General features: G+C 39.3%; 1 protein-coding gene across 1 annotated transcript in view; it reads left to right on the forward strand.

The window, feature by feature from the left end:
* Positions 1 to 7,795: 7,795 nt before the first annotated feature.
* Positions 7,796 to 20,278, forward strand: part of ANXA2 (annexin A2) — a 56,152-nt gene continuing 43,669 nt past the window's right edge. The window contains exon 1 of the mRNA XM_069098396.1: positions 7,796 to 7,895. The gene's annotated coding sequence lies outside the window, so the exon portion shown is untranslated. The remainder of the gene's footprint in view (positions 7,896 to 20,278) is intronic.

Consider the following 20,278-nt stretch of genomic DNA (forward strand, 5'->3'; position numbering starts at 1 on the left):
TGCACAGTCACTAGCCTTACTCTCTGTTCCAAAGTCATCAAAGTCCAGTTACAAGACAAAAGTCAAGGCAACTGACAGTGGCCCAGGATACAGTGGATGACCTTGGCTTCTTCAGTATCTGACCAAACTCTAAGCGCTTCACAATGCCTGCTTCAGCTGCTTCATGGCTCTTGGAAAAATTTGTTCCCATCCTGCCATTCCCCTGGGGGATGTCTTCCATGCTTGGGGCACACACTTCCCTAACTCACTGAGAAGTGTGAGGCCTACTGGCTATCCTCCACTCGGTTCAGCACATCTGCCAAGAAGGTTTTACTAAGGCGTGGCCACTGCTCATGCCACGGCTTCGAGGAGCCACAAGTGAGAGTGGGTAACAGGAAGACATCAAAGGTGGATGAGCATCCCTGAAAAGGGCTGGGCAGGTCCTCACACCAGAAGTTCTAGTCTTCCCTGAATGGCCCTGGGCCCCCTAGAATACTATAGAAAAGTTTGGTACCAAGCTTAAAACAATTCAATAAATAGAGTATCCCAAAGCCTGCATGACATGCGACCTGCAAGCAGCCCATGGGCCAAATGTGCAGGCCTTGTCTAGTCTGTGTCCAGGACAAAAGAGCCTGGCTTACTATTTTCAAAGGATAAACCAAGTATATAAAGAATTTTATGAGAAGCAGTTGGATGGACAGTTCATTGAAGTGGTTTCCCGGTACCTCTTATCTTGGCCAGACTGATGGGAGGGGGACCAGAATTTAACGGTAGGATGAAAGCAGGTTAGATTGCTCTTAGGCCATAAAACTTAAAGAAAACATAGGTTCATGACAGAGTACTTCCTTCAATGTCATAAAAGTTGAACAAACTTATTTAAACAGTCACATTTCATATATCCTCTAAGGAAAAAAACCTTATCAAACAAACTCTTTAGGGAAACTAAGTTAGCTTTCAGATTGAACTACATTTAGAGGGTTCATAAATCAACTGATTGAGGAGGAAGATTTACATGTCACCAAGGAGTCAGAGACCACTGAGATTTTTTCTCTGAGTTCTTATATAAGGAATGCTTAAGGCTCTAAGTAAATTTTCACATCCCATGAGACAGGTTTTGGGCAGTTCAACAACTTCTTATCTAGGACAGATGGCCTTGACATTCCTTTATTATTTCATGAGTCAGGTGTCGGTCAGGTATGGTTAACAGAAGACAGACTTTAACCAGTTAACCAAATATCTAGGAGGAATGACCCAAAATTCTGAGTAATAAAAGGAAAAATTTTAAATCCCATAACAATACCTTGGGGTAGCTAACTTTGGAGAAGGAGCAAGTCCTAGGTAAGGGAAGCAGCATGAACAAAGGGGTGAAGCTGATAATAACCTTGGCCTGTGGAGGCAAAAATGAGGAGAGAAGCCTGACTGCAATTGAGAGTCTATACATGTTCAAGAGTAGTGGGAGATGTTAGATATGCAAACTAGGGCCAAGAATATGGAGAAAGTTAAAGGCCAGATGGAAAGGTTTGATCTTGATCTTCTAGCTAACAGAGAGGCTATATTCTTTATGAGACATAATAAAAGCAATATTGTAAGATTATTGGAGTGGGGAGAAATGGGAAGAGTGGAAAACAGGAAACTTTCAACAGCTGACATTAAGGGATAAAAGACTAGAGAATAGATGAATTATTCAGAGATATTACAAAGGTAGAATAAACAAGATTTGGTAACAGGGTAGTTCTAGAAGGTGAAGTTGAAAGTGGCTCCTGAATTTTGAGCCCGAATGACTGAAAGAATAGTGGTGCCCTAAAGAAATTGAAGAGGGAAGCTGATTTAATAGCTTAGTACAACATGACACAAAGCAGGTACTTCATCAACCCTTATTGATTTTTGAAGAGATAAGGCTCATTTGGAGTATGTTGAGTTTATGACGATGGTAATAATTAAAGTGAGGATGTCCTAAAAGCAGTTGAATATGTAGGAATGAAGTTCCAACAAGAGGCTAATGCTGGTGATATATTCAGAAATCATTGGTGTCAAGATAATAGTTAAAACTACTGAAAAGGATAAACTCACTGAAGGAGACATTACATAGAAAAGCAGAAAACTATGGCCTGAATATTGTGAGAGAACTGAAGTTAGAGAGGAGGAAAATTCAGAGACAGAAAAGTGGTATAAAAGATAGTGAACTGGGGCAGCCAGGTGGCTCAGCAAGTAAGAGCACTGGCTCCAGTGTCGGGATGACCTGGATCAAATCTGGGCTCAGATACTCAGCACCACACCCAGAAATAACTGGCCGTGTAACCTTGAGCAAGTTACTTAACCCCGATTGCATAAAAAAAAAAAAGATAGTGAACCAGGATAATATAGTTTCACAGAATGTAAGAGAAGAGAAAGCTTCAAGAAAGAGGTGGACTTAGGCTTCAGAGAAGTCAAGGAGAATAGAAGCAGAGACCACTGGAATTTTTGAGGCAGTTGCCTTTAAGAAGGCAGTTTCAACAGTGGATAGGGGAAGGAATTGAATTTCATGGTATTTAAGAGGGACTGAGGGGTGATAAAATGGAGGCAGCTGAACCAGATCTCTTGTATAAAATATTTCACAGTGAAAGAAGGAATGTGAGACAGTGACTGGCAGGGTCAACAGGGTCCAGGGATAGTATTTTGTTTTTTAAGATAGGAGAGATCTGGATATGTTTGAAATCACATAAGAAGGATCCAGTGTTTGGGAGGTGGGCTGAGTACAGCATGGAAGGGACAGATATTGAAGATACTAGAGATGTAAGGATAATAAATTTAGGACTAGACAAGAGAAAATTGAAGTACAGAGAATTAAGAGGCTTGTTCAGATTGCACAGCTATTAAGCATCTGAGGAGATATTTAAACCCCAGGTCTTTCTGATTTCAAGTCTAGGGCCCTAGCTAGTGCCCCATGTTGCTTCTCAAACATAGTTATAATCACATTACCTTACAGGGTGGTATTGCTATTGGTGTAGGTCCACTCCGTCTAGTATCCTTCTCCCCTTTCCATCTCTTGTTAGGGATTAGTCCTGTGATTTCATCTGAATAGGGAATTTTCTCTAGCAATGCAGGTTGGCACCTTTTATGTTGTTTAAAGTCTTAATTACCTAGAGCACTGAAAATATGTAAAGTGATTTGCTCAGGGTCATATATCATGTGTCAGAGAGGCAGAACTTGAACCTAGCTCTCTGCTATACTTAAGCTAAATGTTTCACATATTCAACTGATCCTCACAACAATCCTATTTTTATCCCTCTTATATTGATGAAAAAATTAAGACTGAGAGAGGTTGTGACTTGTCCACTTAGTCTACTAGTGTCTTACCTACTATCTAGTAAGTACCTAAAGCAAGATTTGATTCCAAGTCCAATACTTTTTCAATGTACCACTTAGCATCTTTATGGTCTTAAACTAGAGGATCACTCAGGTCTTTTCCAATTCTCAAATTTTCTGATGAATTCCATGAGATATAGCATACCAAGGAATATAATATGAGGTCTGGTCTAGAGCTGTCTGCCTGTGGAAAGAAACTTAAAAGAAGAAGGGTTAGATTTCTTCTGTTTGTTCCCAAAACACATAACTGCAGTTGGATGCTGCAGACATATTGAGGCTTAATGTAAGGAAGAATTTCCTGACAATTAGAACAATTCATTAGGATGCTTCAGGAAGAAGTGAGTGTCTCCTCATTAGAGATCTTCATGCAGAGACTGGATAAACACTTGTTAGGTATTTAATGCAGGGCATTTCTTTTGGGATATGGGTTGGAGTAGATCAGTGGTTCCCAAAGGTTTTTGTTCTTGGACCCCTCTCAACAACAGAAAAAAGTGTTGTGAACCCACAGGATAATTTAATATACTTCTCATGATAATTCTTTTAGAATTATTCCTTAAGTATTTACAATAATAATGATAACTTTTGCCTCCAAACTTAAAAATCTATATTATATAATTATAAAATTTCAAAACTAATCATAAAATAATTATGAATATTTTCTGTGGCACATTCTGTAAGAATTAAAAGAGGTAACCCAATTAGACCTCATATGCTTACTATAATATGCAAGACTTTACATTAAATTTCTTTATTTTACAGATTTTATTAAATATAAATTATATTTGACTGAACTAAGTTAGAACTTGGAAGATGTTTGCAAAAATCAACTTAATTTCAAAACTGGACTTTTTAATTTAAACAAATATTTGTAACATTTGATTTAACAGCAGATAAATATAGTCTTATATTTGGTTTTTCATTGAGTTTATTTCTGTATTTTAATTTAAAATAAGAATAAAGTAAAAACACTTGCTCATGCAAATGTGTTAGAAAAATGGTAAAAGAATTTTACAAGCCTTCTTGCTGAGAGATGGAAAATAATTTTTAAAAAGTTTAGCTACCTAACCAATTGATAAAAATGAATAGCTGGTTATGATATAAAATTCTTACTTTTCTACTGATTAATAACAAGTGCTATATTAAATGCTCAACTTACTTAAAGTTCAGTTGCATATATTGCTTCATTTTTCACAATATAAATAATATAAACTAACCTTTGTAAGGAAAGAATCTCTTTAGACATGACTTCCTTCTTTTCTACCACTGGTATGCCAACTATACCCTTACAGAAACTCTACTGAATGACTGATTAATGTTACCAGCTAACTAATTTGAAAATATACCAGAGAGAAGAATAGTAACATAAGTGGAGGATAAATTTAAACTGGAAAAGAGCCTTAATATTGCAATGAGAGGCAATCTAGAGCTATTTCTACAGAACAAATTTGATGGCCCATGAGGATTTCAAGATGCTTTGTAATGTGCTTGCCTCGTGCACACTTTGATTTCCAGACAATTTAACATTTAACTGTAAGAACACAAACACTCATAACACCTAGATCACATGATGATGCAATTTATGACATATGATTATAGGATAATCGCAAAACAAGGGAGCAACTCTGCTGAAGTGTACAGAATACAAATGGGAGAATGCACGTAAGTCTGACCGTGTCTTGGGAATTGGTTTGGGCTTGAATGTTGGACCCTTATGGTGGTTTGGAAACAATTTGATGACAGGTTGAGAAACTGCAAAAACACATAGCACTTAGAAGCAGACCAAATCTGATTATCATCACTGCATGAACACCAAAATGTATGCATGATCATGACAGTTTCAAATAAATGCAGAAATAAATCTATAATGCTTCAAACATACGCGTTTTTATTTTCACAGAGAAAAATATTTTTGTGACATAACTGGGCAATAATCTACTACAGGAAGTAAGATACCATTAAAGAATTTTTAGCATGAACTCCTTGGATAATCATAGACCACTAAATGGCAACTACTGGACTAGATGACTGATAAAGTCACTTCCCTTTCAAAAACTCCATGATGCTATGTTTTAAAAAATCCAAGAATTGACTTATATTGATAGGAACTTCCCAAATTAGTTATGCCAAGCCATATATTCCCATCCTTCCAAGTTCAGATCATTGTTGACAAATCAGAGTTTGTTTAATTTGTTATACTGGGCTTTATATTTCAGATGACCAACTAAGTATGGATTAGACAAAATAATTAAGAAATATATTCTTTTAAATCTTTGAGGTCTCAATATGTTCGGTCTTTTGAATGAAATACTTTCTTGATAGTATCTATCACCACTGCAGTTGGAAGCATGATTCTCTACCAGTCCCAGGGACTAGAAAGGCCTTGTTTCAGAAAAAGGAGACTCTAAATATCACATACCTGTTATTTTATGAAAGTAATACTGGCAGAGAGCTGACAATCCTTATCTCAATGCTACTTTTTGAGTAGGTGCATAAACACAGTCTCTGCCCTAAGGCCTTTCAGTCTAAGTTTCAGAGTAAAAAATGCAGTCCAGGAATTATATTAAAGCTATTCAAGTATCAGAGATGTGACCCTTATGGGTTTTTTTCTTTATATCTTTCAGTTAAAGTCTATCACAGATAATACCTCATGGGATATTCTGGAGGGATTTGAAATTTTTTAAAAAGTAGGAACCTTTGATATCTGGGTAGAAGAATACATGAGGCATTAGAAGCCATGTGGGGAAAGACCTAGAAGTAAAAATGGTATATGAAGACAAGAGGCAGGAGGTCTGAATTCTAATTCTGTCTTATATTAACTACCTGCATTGGCTTTGTCCTGATTATTTTGAATTTCTCTGCATCTAAAAAATGAAAACGTTGGATTAGATCTTCTCCAAGATCTTTTTCAACTCTAACATTCTTTGATTCTAAAATGGGGTTCCAAACTCATCTGTAAAGAAGAGAGGATAGATCTAGGCAAAATGTAAGCAAGTAGGAAGGGATGATGAGAATGGAAGACCAAAGAAACCTTGAAGAAAAGGAAGAATAACTTGAATATGAAAAAACAGGATGGAAAAAGGGAAGCATTCAAATGGGGAAGGTAATAATTTTACCAGAAGCTTTTTAGATAAATTGAGAAGAAAAATGGCTGGTTGCTAAATCAAACAAAATGTTGTTTACTCATTGGTTGCCAAGTAAGAACACTGTCCAAACAAAGTACTAATGGTGAGAGATGGAGTTTAGGGAGATAGGGGCAAAGTCAAGGGAGTGGGGATAAATGATTGGGAAATAACAACGGTGTTAAGACAAGGAAGAAAAGAAATCCAGTTTGGGGACTGGATTGACACTTGGCACTAATTCAGTTGTTAAAATTTGTAGACAACTTTGCAGGATCAACAGGTCCTCCAAGACAGTGTATAAACTTCCAGAATACATAGTACATATATGAATAAAAACTGCTTGCAAAGCTCACTGCAAATACACAGAACTCAGAAACTTCTCAGGGAGAAGTGGAAATCGTGATGAGTAAAAAGATTACTCTGGAGTAAAGGAGTTTCCTCTAGTTTGGAAACTTGGCTTTGAGGTTTCTATTTCCAATGAGCCAATTACCCACCCTATTTAAACTCTGGCCCAGTGTTGCAGCAATGTATTGCCAAAGCTTGCCCAAATGTGAAACTGACGTTTCCAAGTCTGCAATGACTCCTTTCCATGCACTTCTTTATATTAAAGGGCAAACAGATATGCCAAGAACCAAGTGCTGCAGCAAGCTCATGGGATCATTCTGATAATGCATTGTGGCTTTCTTCTGGGAACTGCCTTGTCTAAGTAAGGTTAAGCTAATAGATTCGCAGACAGTAATAGAAGAAGGGTGCCTGGAGTCTTAGCTCAGGGGAATAAAGATTTATGTTTCCTGGAACAACCAACCCCATTTTTTGCTTTTAATATCGACATCAAAACGTGAAACTATTTAACCAAGCTGAGGGACAGCAAATTCATTAACAGCAAGGACAAGGACCTCCACCCAAACCTCACACCCTTACCCTCTTCCTCTGCTCCCCCCACTCCTTTTCAGGTCTCTAAACTTGATGTAATGTTGAACAAGGAAGGGGGATAAAGAAGCAAGGAAGAACGAGGGGCAAGAAATCCAGAGGTAGACCTCCGAAAAGCAGAAGCGGGAGAAAAACGGTTCGGGCCTGACGTTCAATAATAGCTAGGAAGGTTTTGTTGGAGGGGTCAGAACTTGATACTCAGCCTGTTAACGTTGGGGCTAAGACTGAACCCCCGGGGAACCCCGCCCTGCTAGCTAAGTTTTTGCACAATGTTTCCTGCCACGGTGTGTGTGTGTGTGTGTGTGTGTGTGTGTGTGTGTTTGTGTGTGAGTCACTATGAATCAGGGGAGGTCCTGGTGAGGAGGAGAAGGGGAGAGGGGGAGGAGGCGGGGCTGGGAGGGGCGGGGCGGGCGGGGACTCTACTCCTATTGAGGATGTGGCAGAGGATAAAAACCCCACCCAAGCGGTCCCGGCTCTGCCAGAAGCCCGACTAGCTCTCTGCTCTTTTCGCGCTTGGCACAGGTAAGGAGTGGCCCTCCCGCTATTACCATCCCTCGACTATAACGGGGAGGGAGAAGTTCTTGAAAGAAAAAAAAAAAAAAAGGTCATTGCAAAGGGGCTCTGAGTTGCTTTAGGGCAGAGGGGGCTGACAACAATGGGCAGCAGAAGAGGGGCTGATGCTGCACTAGGGGCTTCTTGGGCGCAGGACTCGCGACAGTGGCAGGACATCTAGGGAGAAAGTAGTGTGGCCGGCGTCCCATCTGAGCCTCCGGCAGAGGCCAGGGGCCCGGGCCCCCTGCTTCAGGCTTGTTTGTGGGGCGAGGCTGAAGGGGGTGAACAGAAGGGGGGAAGGGTCCCAGCATTCCAGGGGAAAGGCATCTGCACAGGAGAGGTAAGGGCGTGGCAGTGGAAGATGGCCAAGGCAGCTTCAAGAAGTTTCTACCAAGTGGGGTTTTCAGAATTTATCCCATTAAAAAGTGCACAGACGTTTCCGAAGTCAAGTAACTGACCTGAAATAAAGATTCTATTAACTCTCTTCGTTTTAAAGACTGGAAGTAACTGGGGAGAGCTAGTCTGGCTGCATTGCTGCATAATGAGGGAAATCCAACAGCTGGCATGGATTGCTATAGTGGCTTAAAACCTTATGTTTTGGGGAGTCGTCCTTTTCTTTTTTTCTTGTTTTTCCTTTCCTTTCCTTTCTTTCCCTAAATTTTCTCTTTCTCTTTTCTCTTATCCCCCTTTTCTTTCCTCTCCTTTTTCTTCTTCCCACTTTTTTCTTCTGTGTGGCCTGAGGGGCTGTGAGCAGCTTTTACCAATGGATCCCAGTATCCCAAGGAGCTCCCCCTTTATCCCCAGCATTGGTGGGTGCAGTAGACAGGGTTGAGCCGATTTTCAGTGGGGGGAGGCAGTTTTTCCAGCCGCCTAACAGGATGTTTAAGATGTTGGTAATGTGGGTAGGAGGTGTTATTGGTTCTAATTCACAGGGCGTATGAATTCAGAGAGTATAGAGAGACATGGCCTTCCAAATAGATTTAGGCCCAAGTGGCTACTCTTGTGATGGTTCAGGTGAATTTATTAGGTACCTATGCTGGCTGGCTGGCATGGAAAGAGCAATAGATTTAAATTCCAGTAGCGAACACAAAACCTCCAAACACTGTTTTCCTCTTCTGTAAAATGGGGATGATGATAACTGTTCTCTTTACTTGCCTGCTGTAGAAAGCAACAGAATGGTACAATGGAATGGAATTGGAGAACCTGAGTTAAAATTCTGTCTCTTATCACCCTGGGACAAGTCACTTCACCTACAGGCCCCCAGTTACCATCTCTGTCAAGTGAGACAGTGGCATTTTATTATTTCTAAGGGTACTCTCATCTCTATTTCCTGTGACTTTGGGGTATAAGTTACCCATTTTCTTTATGAAAAAGCATCCTGAATATGGATGTGAGCTCCTTGAGGACTGGAACTGGAGTTTCTACTTTTAAAAGAGTCTATACTTTTTCTACACTCTTGGGCCAAGAAGCTTATTTGTAAATTATCTTAGAAATAGGAGTGGTAGGGCAATTATAGAATGTTAGATTTGGGAAGAACCTTAGGAAGGTCATTAGAAGAGCTAGGATTCAAACCTGAAGTCTTTTGACAAAACAAAACGGTTTTTCCATGGCAGCATGATGACTCACTTGCCACAGCATGAGTGGGTGTGGCAGGGACAGTGGCAGCATGGGTTGTTCTTTCAGGCTGAGGCCTGTCTGTAATAGCCACCATTTTCTCTTAACAGCCCTACCCATGATAAAGGCTCGATAAAAGTTGCTTACTGGTCAGGAACATAAATATGGATTGGAAATGCAATGTTAATGCATTATGTCTTTGTGATACTAAAACCGTGATTGATTTTATTCCTGTACATATGACCCCTAGCTTCCTGACTGATATTTCTATTAAATAGTCTTTGGAAAAAAGTAGTCTAAGGAGAGACGTTTCTTCCCTAATTGCTATTGATTTAAGGGCTATGTGTTTTTCCTCTCATGATGGATTTAATGGCACCAGTCCATTGGGTACCAGGTCTTCATTCAGGAGGCACAAATCCTCATAAATCCTACAGGCCTGCTTTTGATGGCTACAAAGATCATTGGAAATAAGAATCATAGATTTAGAGCTGAGAAAGGAACCTAGAGGCCATCTTATTCCACATGGGATCTAAAGAGGTTTTCAGACTCCAAATCTAGTGACTCTGTACTAGATGATTACTAGACACATCCCTAAATTAATTTTGTTACTACCATAGTTGATACGGCAATAACAATACGGGTAAATGGCTCATTAAAACAATAACACTTGTAAATGTTGGAGTTGGTGGTCATACTGAGAGATTTCATTTTAAACCAGTCTTCACATAAATAACTAAGGTAGCCTGTTGTGGATTTGTGTTGCTTAAAGTTACCAACACTTTGACCTATCTTCAGGTGTAATTATCTGAATTAATTGGATGGACTCTTGCTGTTCCTCCTTTTTATGAATGGGAATCCCCCTTTCCCCTAGTGTTTGAATGCTGCCACACCCTGTTCCAGTGGCCTGCCACATCAGAAGGAATCATACTCACTAAAAATTCCCCTCCTTTCAATGAAGTTTATCTTTTTTTCTTCTGAAGGAGAAATCTTTTACCCCCTGGCAGAGACAGAGACCAGCTGAGAAGTCAGGAGGTGACCAGTCTTAGGACTTGTGACCACCGCCAGAGTGGTCCTGTATCTCTTCTGGAGAGCACCCTAGGCAGCCACCCCTCCTGCTCTCAGATTGGTCAAATTATTTAACCTCCATTAATTTCTGTTTCCCTATCCATACAATGGTGCTCTGAAACTTTAAATCCTGTAATCTATAGTCCTTGCCTCCAAAATCCTGTTTGCTTGGACTGAAGAGTACTAACACTGGCTAATTTGTGGCCTGCCTTTCCTGCTGAGAAGGGAGTGGCTGGGACTTTGACTCTTGGAATCCAAATCCTTCCCCCTCCTTTGCCACTCCCAAGCAAACAGTACACGCATCTGCACTGATCAGTCCCAAGGCCACTTTCAATCATTTCCCACAGTGCTGTTAACAGTATTGCCTCTAGTGTTTCCAAGACCAGTAGGATCACTGCCATGTAATCTCTGCAGTACTTGAGGGTTTATAATCAAAGGAATGGTGCAGTGGTTCCCAACTTTTTTTGTTCCTCAAATTCCTTTCAGCTACCACAAACAAAAGGCTTCAAGCATACATATGCTTGTTGTTACAGAAGAAAAATAGATTTGTAACATAATTGGGCAATTATTTACTGCATAAGGTGCCATTAAAGAATGTTTAGCACAAACCACTTGAAACATCGATGTGAACACCTTGAATCATTAACTGGAAACCCCTGGAGTAGTGTCTGGGGAGGATTGTAGTGTTGGAGGATACTAGAGGTCTTCCTGTGTTTGTAAATTTTTGCTTGGGGTGAAAAAGAGAACCCATATTGGTACTAAACTTCTTCATTGGGGCCTGCAGAGATACATATTTCATCCCATTTACTCTTTCTCATTCTGTGGGATTTGTATCTGCATCCCGCCCCCCCCCCCAATTCTCCATAGAGGATCTATTTGGGGGGGGGGGAGGTGCTCTCCAGGTCTATTAACATTCCATGAGGTACATTGTATATAGTACGTGAACTGTCTCCCTGTCCCTGAAGCCATTCCTGGCTCATCTCCTTTTCCATCCAGTTTCTTGAATGAATTTTTTCCCCTTAATTAGAAAAAAATTACAATCATTTTCTGATATACTCCCCCACAGTGAACCTTCACTTTTAACAAAAGAAAAACCAATAAGCAAAGCCAACCAGCAAAAGTTACCAAATCTGAAAGAATATATTACTTTACCAACTCAGTCTTCTACCTTTACATGGAAAGCTATGTTATATTTGCTGTTTTTGGAAAAACGTATCACCAAGTTCTTAAGGAAATAGTTTAGTGTAAAGCAGTCTTCCATATGTGATATGATCATGAAATATGCCGCATGGCCATAAATTACTAAAATTCAGTTGTCCCCTGTACATTTGGCGAGTGGGCATGATTTCTCCAGAACTGAAAACACGGTTTACTTCTCTAAGTTAGTGAAGTGGTTACTTCCCGTTGGGTTTCTTCTGGATACTCACTCTAACCCAGTATCTTCTCTGGAGAACTGCAGAGAAACTAAACAAGAAGGGCCCTGACTTGTCTGCAGGCTTTAAGAGAACAAGTCAGAGCAAGACAGGTTATTTTATTTTTAAATGTTCACCCAGTCCTATTTGATCAGGGCTGTTTTGGACTTCAGGGAAGGACATGCACGTAGAAACTCACATACAGGCACATGATACTCATCTGGTGAATCATGGAGGTCTTTAGCTCATACTTTCATTAAGAAACTGTGAAACCAAGTATTCTGAGTCTGTACTTTGGAAAAAGATTTGAGTGAGGCTCAATCTTCCCCCTCCCAAGCTTTATTGGTTAAAATTCATAGACTTCATCATCCTGTTCTGGCTGAATGGCATGGTGGTTGCTATGGTGCTGTTTTGTGGTAACCCCATCAACATTCCACGTGTGACTGTGCAGTGTGGGGGTGTGGGTAAAACTGTTGGCAGGAATTCAAGTTTTGCTCTTTGGACTGGCCTCTTTCAATGTGTTTTTTATTTGCTCTAGAAATAAGCCTTCTCTGTTACTGACTGCTTGATGCCTTCTAAGACTGTGTCTAACTAAAACAGCATTATTCATAGTTTGCTGCTGATGCTTTTTGTCCCCCCAGAAGATTAACCTTTGGGTTCAATACAAAACCAAAACAAAACAGCAACTTTTGCCCACCTGGTTATTGTGTGGGACTTTTCTTCTTTTTTGGATAATCAGTTAAAGCTACCTCTCCAGGAAAATTTGAGATGGGTTTATTATTATTGTTAGTTATGGTGGGTAGGGCAAGACAAACTCCTCATCAGAATCAGGATTAGGAAAGAAAACAAAACAACATAAGCTCAAATTATTAAAATATCTTTGAGAAGAATATTTTTCGTCTCTTTAGATAACTTTCTTCCTCTAAGAACTAAATAGAGTCATGAAGTTTACTCCATAAGCAATTTGAGTGAATGTTTTATTTTCATGCCCCTAGCACATCGAATATATGAGAGGTACTTAATAAAATGCTTGTTAATTGATTCATTACTAGAAGACTTAGAGGCTTGCTTGAAAGAGGAAGGTCTGGGTATGTCTTAGGCTGCAGAGCTGAAGGTAGCAATTTTGGCACATGGGGCAAGTAGCACAAAGGACACTCTCAAAGCACTTTTTTTTCTCTCTAAATCACTTGGAAGGGGCAGGGCAAGATTGAGAGAAAGACCTTAAATCTCAGTACAAAGGGCTTTGTTAGGGAGACTGTTGCCAGGAAAGGGAAAAGGAATATCCCACCTGAGATACAGCCAGCTTGAACTTCTCCTAGCTTCTTAATTATCAGGAGTTAAAACTGTTTCTACTTGATGAATGAATGCAGGTGTATTAGCACTTATTAAATATTGGCACCCTGTGGGAAAGCTCTGGAAACTCCACCTTAGGTACAGCTCTAAGGCTCTGTAACTTAATAGCAGTGTGACTTTGGGCAAGGCACCAAACATTTCTGAATTTCAGCTTTCTCTCCTTTAAATTGGACTAGATTTAATTTGACAAACCTTTTAGTACCTATCCAGTGTAAAGTACTTCATGAAGGAATTAAAAAATGACTATATAATCTTGAAACCCCCTTCAGTTATTACATTCTAGGAATCTATACTGGAAGAGCTTTTTTCTAGTAAGAGAAACAACCGTTTCTTACTGATATTTTGAATTTCAGAGAATTCTCTTCAGGTGTCTTGCTTGCATTAATGGTGGGCCTCAAAATCTGTTTCCCTACCCCAATAATGAGTTGTTAAAGGCAGCTTTATATAGGTGTGGCTGTTTAGGGGCTACACTAATCCAAAGTGTTTTTTGACAGTTAAATCTGCATGTTCTTGACTCACCCACCCTGTTTCTGGGAATTAAAGTTTGGAATGTGTTAAGAGTGCTTATCAACAGGATGAATTTGCTGAATTGGCTTTTCTTAGCAAGTTGGGGCAAGTCAAGAATTTAGGTGAGATTGAGGTTTTGGAAAAGCTCAAAGTCTCTTTCCAGATTCCATGTAATCAGTTTGTTAGACAAGAAGGGGAAGGTCTGGAAGGCCATTTCTGCTCTTAGCATTAATGATAACTGTGACTTTTGGGTAAGTTATGCAATCTCCCTGGGGCTCAGTTTCCTCATGTATAAAATGAGGCATTTGGGACTAGAAGTCTTTTGAGGTCCCTTTTGAGTACCCAGAGCTATGGTTCTATAATTTTGTGAATGTAGGGTACTCTGCAGATAAGGACTCATTTATCCTGCCTAGCCTTCTGACCTGGTTTAAGTTTCTCAAAGCAATAATAACACAACATGTAGATAAAGCCTTTTATGATTTACCAGGCATTTAACATGGATGAGCTCATTTGAATTTCATAACAAACTTGAAACATGGGTAGTTACAAGTATCATTCCCTATTTTATAGGTGAGGAAAATGAGACTCAGAGAGTGAAGTGATTTTGGCTGAGGTCAAGGCATAGGTCAGAATCCAGAACTCATCCATTACACTCTGTGGCCTTTCTTCATATTAAATTTGTAAAATAAAATAAATAAAAAGTAAGAAAATATGAGATGGAATTTTTGGAGGGGGAATGAATTTCAGTGAGCAAATATTCATATCAAATCCAAACTCCTGTCCGCCTCTTTAAGGTCCTCTGTATCTGACCCTACTCTGCTTTCCCCTTTAATTTTTCTATCACCATATACTTCATTCTCCTCCCTTTACAGACTAAGCCCCTTCCACTCCTCCTGCCTGTCTTCCTCCCTTTCATTAATCCAGATCCTACCTACTCTTCAAGTCCCTGCTCAAGACTGTCCCTTTCTCCCTCCCATTTCTCCTTTCTCCATGAAACCTTCTCTAACTACTGTCTTTCTGGTTGCCCTTAGTCCTGCTGCTCACTTGCAGTTAGCCCTTACTTGTTGTCCAGTTGTTTTGAACATCAGTTTTTCCTCCCAAATAGAGTCCAAGGGCCTTGAGGTCAGGGATCTAGTGCTTTTTCACAGATCCTGACAGTGTCCTGAAGATGTAGAAGAATTTCATTTAATCCTTCTGAACTGGTTGATAGAATATGTTCTTGGCTTTCTCTACTCTTAAAGGCTAATTCCAGTTTGTTTTCCTCTTGTTGGAAGGATACTGGCATATGGACATACTCACATCAATCACATGTACAACATTAAACTAATGTTTTTACAAGTAGCATAAGCAGGAAAGCTGACTCTTTCCTCTGGCGACTAATTAGTCCTACACACAATGGCTTTGTAACACTGGCAGATTTGATGGGATGAAGAGAGAATATCCTGTTTTATTTCTAAGGTGAAAATGAGTTAACTCTTACCCTTAATGGTTTGTGTGTATGCAGAGAAGACAGTAATTTTGGAGAAGGTTTTCCCCTTTCCCACCTTTAAATGTGATATTCACTCAAAAATTCTTCTCCAAAAAAAAAAACCAACAAAAAAATTTCTCCTCTAATCATAAGTATCTTAAAGACTGCCTTTTGTTTCATAGTATCACATATTTATATCCGGGGACTATCTAGTCCAACCCTCGGCTTTACAGATAAGGAAACTGAGGCTTAGGGAGATGAAATGAATCCACCAGGGTCCCAGAGTGATAGAAGTTGGATTTGTATGGTTTTCTTCTGACTCCATCTCTAGGATATGTTCTTTTTTTTTTTTTTTTGAGAGCAATTGGGGTTAAGTGACTTGCCCAAAATCACAGGGCTAGTAAGTGTTTCAAGTGTCTGAGGCTGGATTTGAACTCAGATTCTCCTGACTCCAGGGCGGGTGCTCTATTCACTTCGCCCCCTAGCCACCACTGTGGATGTTGTTCTTTCTAAATAATATTTTATTTTTTTCCCCAATTACATGTCAAAAAAATTTCAACATTCTTTTTTTCTTTTAAGTTTTGAATTCCAAATTCTATCCCTTCTTCCCACCCTTTCCCTTTCCTTGAGATGACAGGCAATCTGATATTGGTTATACATGTGCAATCATGTAGAACTTATTTCCATATTAGTCATTTTGTGGAAGAAAACTCAAAACAAAAAAAAAGTGAAAAGTAGTATGTTTTTATCTACATTCAGACTCCATTAGTTGTTTTTTTTTCTTCATAAGTTTTTGGGGATTATTTTAGATCATTGTATGGCTGAGAATAACTAAGCTATTCACGGTTATTCATCATACAGTATTGCTGTTACTGTGTACAGTGTTCTTCTGGTTCTACTCATTTCACTATGCATCAGTTCATTTAAGTCTTTCAAGGTTTTTCCTAGCATAATAATATTCCATTACATTCATCTACCACAGCTTATTCAGCTGTTCCCCAACTGATGGGCACAGGATGTGTTCTCTACCATCTTGTTTGTAGTTTCATTAATGTTTTCAGTGTCATCATTTATAATATTAACAATAACAATAGCCTTTATATAGGATTTTAAGGTTTGCAAAACACTTTACAAATATTATCTCAATTTATGCTCACAACAACCCTTGGGAATTATGTGCCCAAAATTGTTTCCATCGGATAGGCAAACTAAGGCAGACAGTGGTTAAGTGACTTGCCCAGGGTCACACAGCTATTAATATTTATTAATTAGTATGAATGTTAATTAGCATTGATTAATTGCCAGACTTGAAGTGAGGTCTTAACTGATTCCAAGCTTGTGTCAGTGTATCAAGGTGGGGAGGGGAGGCATTTTTTTTAATTTTTAGAAGTATTTATTAATGAAAGTACAAATATATTAATATTTTATTCAGAAATATGAATGAGCCTAGCAGTGTTGGCACAGAGTAGCCAGTTACAGGGCATACAAACATCAATGAGACAATTTTCCTCATTCTCAAGAGCTTGCAGTTGAGTAGAAGAGATAAGACATGCACAAGAATGACCACTGTTCAAAGCATCATAAGCTAATTTGTCTTTGAGTAGCATGAACAGAGTTCTGTAGGAGTTGGGAGAGAGACCATTCAGAAGGCCAGGTTGTACAGAGAAGTCTTCCTGGAAGGTGGGGGCATGTAATGTAAGAGGACCTTTGAAAGTTGATGAACATCTGACTGACAGGTAGGGGTGGGGTGGAGAAGGAAGTGAGCAGGGAAGGGCATCCTTGGGAGAAGGAATGGCCTGAGCAGTGACTCAAGGCATGTTTGAGGAGTAGTTGTGAAGGAAAGGTAGGTTTCAGTTGGGGAATATGGCTGGAAAGATAGTTTTGAGGCAGTTTGTAGGGGATTTGAATGCAAAGTTAAAGAGTTTGCTATTTTTTTTTTTAAGAAAGTGGTGATAGTTTTTTTTTTTTAAGGCAATGGTGAGCCAGTCAAGTTACTTTGTACAGAGGAGTGAAAGGATCAATGGAGTGCTTTAGAAAGGTTAATCTGTTGTAGAATGGTATGGTGGATAAATAGAGGAGAGGAGGAACAACATCATATGTATATTAAGGCTCAGAATGCTAGCAAACAGCATGCTATTAGTGGAGAGAAAGAACACCGAGTCCATGGTTCCATGCTGACGACTTTACGTTGCACATAATGACTTTGGACAAATACCTTAAGATCCTATTTGGATCTCTGTGTAGTCTACCCTTCTTTCATATGTTGTAACCTTGGAGAAAAAAATGTTATGGGAGAGTGTACTCAATGCATTTGATTACTTCTTTAGTACTGGAATGCATATATGTTAGACGTTTAGACAACTTACAAAACCTTTGTCAGGGCTTGAAGAGCTTTCCATCTGTCCTTTCTAGCTTGAAGGGAAGGCTTTCCTCTTTAGTAGATACATTAGAAGCATCAGAATTGATTCTGCAGTATTTGATTTCACAGACAGGTAAACTTGAACTCGTACTTATTTGTAGTACACATCATTTTGCAGGTTAGCTCTCTATCTCTTAGTATTTGCCCTCCCTCCATGTTTGCAGCAGGGAGCAAACATATCATGGACTGGAAGGTAAGAGGGCAGATTTGCCCCATTGTTATCCTCTATCTGTGGAAAAGAATCTAAATTTCTTTGCAAAGATGCAGCAAGCTCATAGAAACATGGGGAGTTGTTAGGGTTTAGATGTCTTGGGGAGTCCATCCACCAAGAGCTGAGTTATACTCACTCTGACAATTCCAGAAAAGGCTGAATCAGTTCTAAGACAGTATCACTGTTCCTAGCTATTCTAGACTAGTCCTTTGACATCTGATTTAGGTTCCTCTGACTCTTTAGGCTTACACTGACACAATCCCAAACCTATGCTTTGGTTTCATAATTTAGCTGTACCTTATTTGCCCCCTCCTTGGCCCCCTCCTCCCCCCAGCCCAGACTCTTCTGTGCATCAGACTCAGGGTTGAGTTTGAACTAGGGGATAAAAAACTTGGGAGAGAATTGCTTTGGGTTCTTTGAAAACTCATCTGTGTTTGCAACAATTCCATCAGCTTTAGTTGACTGAGAGGTGTAAACTGGAAAACAGCCTGGGGTTAAATATTTCCAAGAAATAAGAGTCTTCCTGGTTATCTTATCTCTCTCCATCCTTCCCTCCTCCCTTAGAGATTGTACCTGGAATTTGCTCAGTATTTTGTTATAACATAGCAGGGATGACTTTCCCCAAAACTCCTCCAATTCTGTAATTCATGGTACCATTTTACTAGCAGACTAAAGCACACTGCTGAGTAGAACAGAATATTTCCTTTGTGGGGGCAGGATTTCTCTGAACAAAGGGGGTTTAGAGAAAGCAAGGAGGGCCTCTGTGGGACCACAGATGGGCTCTGCAGCAACTAAAATGCCATTCCACATTTAAGCTCTCCATCAGAGAGCACGACTGTGTTCCATTTGGCCTTTGTTGGGAGTTTGGACTGAATGAACCTTTATTGCTAGGGATCAGATAAAATGTCTGCTAATTGTATGTCCCTTAGTGGCAGGGGCTGGTAGCATATGTTGTTCCCTAGAACAGTGTGATTATAAGATTGGGTTAGCCAAACTTCATCCTTTAATGTTGCATGCAGCCCAAGTAAGAGCATTAACTAATTATGAGCAGCTGGCTTGAATTCCAGCCATTTTATGTCTCAACATAAGGAATTTGGTTATTGATAGTACCAGCTTTCAGGGTTTCATGGGGGTTGGTTCAGTTCTGGATTTCTAGCAACCACAAAGGAATTTTTTAAATACTAGAAAAACATATGGACTATTGTGCTCCAGACAAGTTTGTTCACATCTTTGAGGACAGTAATTATTAATAAAAAAATATGAATTGTTGCTTAGGAAAATCACTGTAAGTTAAGTGGTCCTGATTTGGAGTCACATCCATGGCTTACAAAGCCATTTCCAAAATGATAATTACATTTTGGAAGCATAAAACAAATCATTTATTGGAAAACTTCATCACTACTTTTTATGAGGAGCCAGAAATTTAGTTTTGGCAAATGTCTGGGACTTGCATCTGTAGATTTTTTGCAGATGGAATTTTTAAGTCTCCCCCCCCCCCCTTTTTTTTTTTAAAGTATGCTTGTAATAAATAATGAATTCAGATAAGTTAAGTGACTTCTCAGATCCTAACCTTTTTTTTTCCCTAAAGAACTTCAAATAGCATTGACTTGTTGTCAAGTTAGTTAACCTCACTAGGCCTCGATTTCCTCATCTACATAATGGGGATAATAGAACCTGGATTATTTACTCACAGGCTTGTTGTGAGTTTCAAACTGGAAAGTGTTATGTGAAGCATTTTGCAACTTTGAAGCTCTTTGTAAGTGTCAGATATTGTTTTAAGTGTCAGATGTAAGTTTTAGATATTGTTAGAAATTTAAAATTAAATTTCTCATAAATAATTATTTGGATCTCCTGTCAAAATTGGAAAGATGGAAGTTGACAATAGGATAGTCCTTCTCTTAAAAAAAACGAGAGCTTAGATTTGTGAAATACAGAACTGGTGATTTTATTTTTAAGATTCATAATTCTTGTCAGCCTTGTGGTGGCTTTTGTTGGGCTAGGGCTAGACTTGGGAGGTTTTTTTGGCTTCTCTGTTCACTAATGATATGTGGTGAGGTTTGTGTCTAAAGGATCCCATAAGATAATGCATGCAAAAGCACTTTGTAAGCCCTTAAAGCACATTATAAATGAGTTGTACTTTTTTGAGGGGGTTAAGAGGTGCGGGGAGGAGAAGGCCAAAGGAGATCAGGGAGCTTAGGTGCTTTTTCAGGCTAAAGGCAGCTGAAAATGAGAATGCGGAGTTGCAAAAATGACAACTTCCTCAAATGAAAATATCCTGATGTACTTGTGGTGTCGATAAGGGCA

The sequence above is a fragment of the Petaurus breviceps genome, unplaced genomic scaffold, assembly GCF_028583685.1.
Source record: "Petaurus breviceps papuanus isolate PSGF00001 unplaced genomic scaffold, PetGlider_PUasm1.0 37, whole genome shotgun sequence".
Taxonomy (NCBI): domain Eukaryota; kingdom Metazoa; phylum Chordata; class Mammalia; order Diprotodontia; family Petauridae; genus Petaurus; species Petaurus breviceps.